The 6913-nt window shown below is 34.3% G+C and overlaps 1 long non-coding RNA gene across 1 annotated transcript; it reads right to left on the bottom strand.

Annotated features, from left to right (window-relative positions):
• Positions 1-554: 554 nt before the first annotated feature.
• LOC146440152 (uncharacterized) lies at positions 555-6220 on the bottom strand. Its single transcript, XR_014851365.1, has 3 exons — positions 6087-6220; positions 5312-5414; positions 555-2149 (listed from the first exon to the last, which is right to left on the bottom strand). It is a non-coding gene; the product is annotated as an uncharacterized LOC146440152 (long non-coding RNA).
• Between the last annotated feature and the right edge of the window lie 693 nt (positions 6221-6913).

Genomic DNA, 6913 nt, shown 5'->3' with positions numbered 1-6913 from the left:
AATAATACAAGGAAAAAGCACTGACAAAGTCAGATACAACCTGACACCCTGTTAGGGTGGTAGTAGCAGTCCGACTGAAGTAGTCCAGTTGAAGCGGTGATCCTGTGAAGGTCTAGTCTCCAGCTGAAGGTCCAGTGGTAGCTCTTGTCCTCTGGGAACCCAGTAGACAGGGCTAGCTCAGGCATTTCCAAGGCCAGGTTATATCCAGGTGGGAACACCTGGCTCCTCCCTCCTGGGCAGAGCATCTCACAATGGGATAAGTCCATGAGTCACACGGTGGGTCCCTGATGGCCCATTGTCTGTCATCCAGGGTGGGTCATTAGCAGGTGATAGCAGCTAACGGCCCACAGCTGGTGGTAATAGAATACTTAAATACATCTCTATTGCAACCTAGGACAGATGGCTATGGTCCATTCCACTACTCTGGCACCTTAAAACAACCAGAGTTGATACTAGAAAACGAAAGTAATTCATTTGTTTTATGCTCAATTATTTAGAGTAGATATGAGCTTTTCTGAGTGGCTAATGTGCCACAAACATTAATGACTGATATTTTTAAGCAATTCCAAAAGAACAGAATAATTTCTCAAAGTGGAAACTTTAGGGCCATTTCAATATGCTACGAAAAAGTATTTACTAAAGCAAATGATCAGAATATGGCAGATACTTAGTGCAGCTAAGTGCAACTTCATACCTGACACAGATTATTGATTTTCCTCAGCAAGTACTAGAAGACTCCACTCCCTCTGTGTAAACTAATGACTTTGATAATTTAGGATGTAGTTAAAATCTGAATTCAGGGATGGAAAGAACTAATTTTGTCACATAGCTGAAACAAATCCCAGTTCTATCTTTTCCCCACTCATGCACTCTTCTTTCAGAAAGTCTTATTATTCCTTCCAAACTGCACTATGTCTTGTGTTTTACTTAATTGTTGTATGTTCCAGAATATTGATTCAAGTTAATGCTTTTAAATACTGTTTATTTATTTTCATGTAGCTCTGTGGTTTGAGGATTTTTTGCAACCCTTTTTTTCCTGAAGTTAAGAAACATAAACTTTGCAGCATTTTAAAATCCAGTATTAAAAATACATTATTCTTATAGCCAAATGATTTTTCAATTAAAAAAAAATCATCAAATAAAACTATTTTTCAATCCATGTAATAAAAAATTTCTAATATTCCCCAAGGCAATAAAATTACCTCACACACAGCCCCTGTGTTTTCAGCTGTGATTGTGGACAAAGACAGCAGACATATACAGCTACGGGTTTTTTTTGGATTTCCTCTGTAATCCTAGTATTTGTCTTTATTAAAGAAAAAAATATTAATTTGGTGCTTAGAATGAAGCAGTAGCTACTCTGTCATCAATGTATGTATAGTTCAGATTAAATATAGACCCTTGAGAAAAAAGAAAACAAATAAAAAAGAGGTCCTCACAGCTGACAAACTTCTTGAGGAAATTATTTATCCTATGTGACCTTAGCAAAATCACTCATGTCTTTCATATCTATTTCCCTTATAGCTAAAATAGGATAATTCTATACATGGATTAGAACAGAACAAACACCTATTTCAGTTTTCATGAAGAGGGTAGAGAGAGCAAAAATCTAGACAGAAATAGACAATAAACAGGTGCAATATGTCTAAGGATTAACTTGAAAATTGCAATAAGTGAGCCTACAGCGAGTACAGGTCTCAATAACATAACTTGACTGAAATTTAGACTGACTTTTTTACAAATAAGTCACCATGAAATATAAAATATTCATATTGATGAAACATCACCTTCTGCTTGACCTTAACTATAGCTGGTGACTAGAACTGGGGAAGAAAACGATGCAAATCTCTTATGAAGCAAATAAAAGGGAAAAGGGCAATTTCGGTGGTAGCTTTAATGATTAGCAGCCACCTCAGAGAATCTGGAAGTACTGACAGTACTGCAAAAGTGGAACATCATTACCTAGAAGTTTCTGAGACACAGAGTATGCAAACCTGAGGTTGTAGAGCAGACTATATTTACAACATTGAAAGGTTTGATGAGACCAATAAATAAGAACATTTGATCTCCATAGTCTAGAAGTGTAGCAGCAAACTTTGCAGATGCCTTGGGGGGAAGGGATTATGGTTCTTCAAGGAAGGAGGAAGACCTGGAATGGAAAAAAGAACCAATCTGACCAGAAAAAAACCCCAAGTCTAAAGGAATTGATAAATACTTTCTTATGGCAATAGTATGTCAGGTAATGTTTTTTAAAATCTATGAAACGTATTTGAAATATATAGCCCATTACAGTGATAAGGCTATGGGGCTAGTTTTTACATAGGTGATAATGAAAGGAAAATAAATGCATATGCATCATATGGAATATATGATATGTATAATAAAATATATATGAGGAGTTTTTTTAAAAGACTAATATAATTGTTGTCAGGTGGCCAGTTTTAACCACTTCAACTATAGTATCACTACAAAAATCATGTGAGAATTACATAATGTAAAAGAGACTGGAGGTCAAAAACCATCTAAATGTATGATAAGCTGAAGCAGGTAGACATTTTGGAAATTTTTATCTCTTCTTTCAATTGAGTAATCCAGTCAGTATGTTAGACCTGAAGACTGTTTGTCAAGTTAAGTAAGAGATATGGTCAAACAGCTTGCATTATAAAATGCAAATTTTAAATGAAACTGTTTCATTGTCTAGACATCAGAATGCCTGACTTGTAGAAATATCTGGGACTCCAAATTTTCATAGAAGCTTTGGTGTTGAATTCGCTTTTGATTGTTCCACATATTTATTTTAAGTACAGTTTTTTTAAAATTTAGGAATATATAACATAAAATAAACTTTAAAACTAAATGCTGATAACTAACGAACATGTTTTACAACATAAAATATACCAACAAAATTATCACCCACCATGGAAGTATATAGTCTCATGGGCTATATTTCACAGAAAAATTTTCAACTACATTTTATATCCTTTATAATGACAATGCAATAAAGAATAAATCATAGAACTAAATCCATATCTATTCATCCATTAGTTGCCCATGGAAACTAAAATATCCAATTACTCAAATAAAAAGAAACAGACAGCATTCCTGACAGCTAAAACTTTTCAAGGAAGTACCAGAAAATAAGCAATTAAATTGTACATCAAAAACTTGAGCAATATCTAGGCTTCATTAATCTGTACTTTCTTTAAGTGAGGGCAATTCTTATATATATTCAGATGAGTAAATGGATATGAAGTCTTGTCCAACTACACAGAAAATAAGACAATGAAAAAATAACTTATGAAATAAGTAATTTCTCACAGTCTCTCCAAATAATATTTATCTCTTTTTCTTGTTAGTTGTTACAAAGGTATTTACTCCAGTGCATCTGCTGTAGTAGTTAACTGTTTCAACACATAATCAGAACTCCGTGGCAGCATAGCACAGATATGAAGAATGTATTTTTGCAGCAAAGAAAATATGTATATCAATCTACAGATTTATAATCATTGACTGGTTAGAAAGTACCATAATTATATTTAAGAATTTGAGAATGTGTATCCCAAAGACAAAGGAATTAACCCAAGAAGATAAAATTAGGTGCAATTTAAAAATCCTTGTTCTCAATTTCACAAGTAAAGATACTGTGATTAGCATTGTTTGAAATGAAGTTCCATGGAAGATGGTTTACACATCTTTAAGAAAATTACATTTTTCACTGTTTCTCAAAATGTTATATATAAACTTTTACCTTGCGTTTTCCACAAATGTTTCTTATAGTAATCGATCAGAGAGTCTTAACAAGAAGCAGGAGAGAAAAATACAACTTCATCCCTAGAGGTCCCCTGTATATGACAATAAAGTAAGACATGGCATTCCTAAATACTAGGATTCCTTGGCAATGATTTTTAAAAATATTAACAATGGGAAATTTTGACTACATCTGTGACATTACAAAAGGATTTTTTTTTGTTTGCTTTGTTTGCTTTTTTTTTTGGCTTTGAGACTGTGGAAGATCTCTTTCCAGTCCTACTGGATACAGTTCTATGTTGTGTGTGGCACAGATCTGTAATGAAGAAGTAAGCTAGTGACTAACTTAGAAAGTCAACAAAAAAACTCACAAGACAAGAAAACTTTCACGGTTTCACTTTGCTATGGGAAAATGGAAGCATTATGTACAAATTTGATATCCAGATGGTGATGCATAAAGATCAAGATCTTGGCTATAGTCTAATCTTGAAAAGAATTTTAAAATATTTTACTACTTTATAAATGAACAGATAAAGGGATCCAAAGGAAAATTTATCCCTCATAAAATGGAGTCCTAAATATTGGGGTCTGTCTAAAGCAAACAGAAGAGTCATATGAGATAATTTGCCTCAGATGCTTATAAACATCGTGATTGATAGGCAAAAATTGGAGATAGCAGCAGGGTATTCATTAAACTGAAAGTAATCTTTGGGGACTTCAAATAAATCTAGATTCAGGAATAAAATTCTGTTATTTAAAGCAAAACAGCTTTACTGGAATGTGAATTTTAATATTCCTCAGAGTGGGCTACGAAAGGTACAGCTATGGAGGATAAGAGAATCAATTTCAGTATCTTAAACTGAAACCTAAACTAGAAAATTTGAACTGTTACACTGTTCGAATTTACAAACCTCTGGGAACAATATCAGGATAAATTTCAGGGACCACTAGATATCCAGATTTTAGGACTAATTATTACATATTCAAATATTCAGCAGTACAGTGTGAAAACTTAAAGAAAATTTTGAGTTAGTGTGTTTTGCTGGCAAACCCAAAAAGGAAAAAGCAAAATCCAGCAAGCATATGAAAATTGTTAAACCTGTAGAAAACTAATTCTTCTTATAAGAATAGATCTAGTTAGATATTTTTCAACTAAATCCTTTCTTGTCAGAAAAACAGAGCTTTTAATGAATGAAAAAATGAAGGCAAAGTGAAAAATGTTCATTATAATGGTTTTGGTTTTCCATTCAATTGCTATGATATTAGAAAGAGTAGCTTTCATAAGCTTGAAATCTTTAACTTCTCTATATCTCTCAACTGGCTTTCATTCCCTCATCATGTAGAGTGCGAGTTATTTTTGTTTACTTTCATGGTTGCTCTACTTACCCATAATCTGTCACAAAATGATAAAAGGTCAACTTCTACATCTGTGTGGTTATGATATCAACATTTATCACTCACTGGTTAAATTTATAAACAAACTCCTCAGCGGTTTCTCCCACTCTAAGCTCCTATAACTACCCACAAAACTACTCATTGTTGTCATAGAGAAAAATTGTTTAACTCACATAGCTCAAATCAGATCAGGACCAGAGAGGTAATAAATGACACATAACTATCTGGCAATCAGACAGCTATACATTCAGGTTCCACATCAGCAATACTGCCTATAAAACACAATCCTAGACAGAAGGAAAATGTTACTCTATGCCTAGAAATGTCAATATATACTTCTGTAATTAGCACCTTTGCTAAAGCACCAGTATGGACACGTGGCCCCACATGAACCCCTGTGAATCTGGAGGAGATTTTCCCCACCACTGTGCCATGGTGCCTGGCTGGGTGCAGGCTGCTCTTCTGCCCCACAGGGAGCTGCTGCATCTGGCCTAGGCAAGGCTGGGGCTGCCATGGGGTGATGCTTGGCAGCACCTAACCAGGGTCACTGCTCCTCCTCTCATTCCAAGGGGTCTTCCCCACTGCTATTAAAGACTTGCATGCAGCTGGGACACTGCTTCACGTCAGACTGACCAGTCTCATTGTTTCCTGGTCTCCCTTCAATGTTTATCATCATACTTTTTTCTCTTGTGGTGTACTTGGGGGATTCTGAACAATTAGGGATACCTCATCATTCACATGTATAACACCTACCCCAAAAGTAGTGTCATTTCCCATGGAAAAGTAACTACCACAATGTATAATAAATATCTACTCTTTAGTTTATTTTTTAATATTATGTGTGAATAGGATGGTAATGACATTTCAATACACTTCTCTGATAAAAACCGTGCAGATATATAGTTTAATTGATATTATTGTTATAATGTCAGGATCATACTTACAGTGAAATCCTATATCAAAATGGATAAGTGTAGTATTCAAACAGAAGGTTTGACGATTTGCTTTTTTTTCCCAGTTAGTATTTTCTTTCTGAATATTCATGCCAGACGGAGCTTCAACATTTGTACTTCCTTTTCTCAACTGAAATGCAGACATATTTTGTCAATATATCCCATCATACAGAAACTATTTTTCATTAATCATTACTAAACTCTGCCAAAGAATATCCTAATATATTTCTTTTTCTCTTGTATTTTGTCATTTTAGGAGGAAAATAGACAACTTTAATCAGACATGAAATAATGGAAATGGTATTAGTTATAATTGTTATTGTTATGACACCATTTTTATGCACAATACTTTACACACACACACATAAAAGATATTTAATGCAATCAACTTTAAGTGTTTAATAATGTCATGAATAACAACAAACTCCAGATGAGGATGTATCACTGAATACAACAAATAAAAAGGAGATATGATCATTAACTAGAGTTTAAAATTGAGAGACAAGAACAACTATTGAAATATAATGAATATGCTTTTGTATAACCATGTGTACATCAGCAAGAAAACAGAATCCAATTTGTATAGAAAAACAGCAGATACTGGGGGAACTGGTATCTACATTATCCACATTAGAGACTTTAAACAGTCTCTGATTTGGTCCCATGAAATTAGTGGTTGTCAGCAGTTGGTGTCCATTAGATATAATCCCCTGGATTTACTCTGCCATGTTATTTTTGTCTAAAAGGAACTCTGCTTTAGCACTCTGGAAGAAGACTGCATGGCACACCAGGGTGTAGGTGAGGATAATGAGGAAATG

The sequence above is a fragment of the Lichenostomus cassidix genome, chromosome 3 (genome assembly GCF_008360975.1).
Source record: "Lichenostomus cassidix isolate B80296 chromosome 3, HeHo_3.0, whole genome shotgun sequence".
In the NCBI taxonomy this organism is placed as follows: Eukaryota; Metazoa; Chordata; class Aves; order Passeriformes; family Meliphagidae; genus Lichenostomus; species Lichenostomus cassidix.
This window is presented reverse-complemented; position numbering and strand designations above follow the sequence as displayed.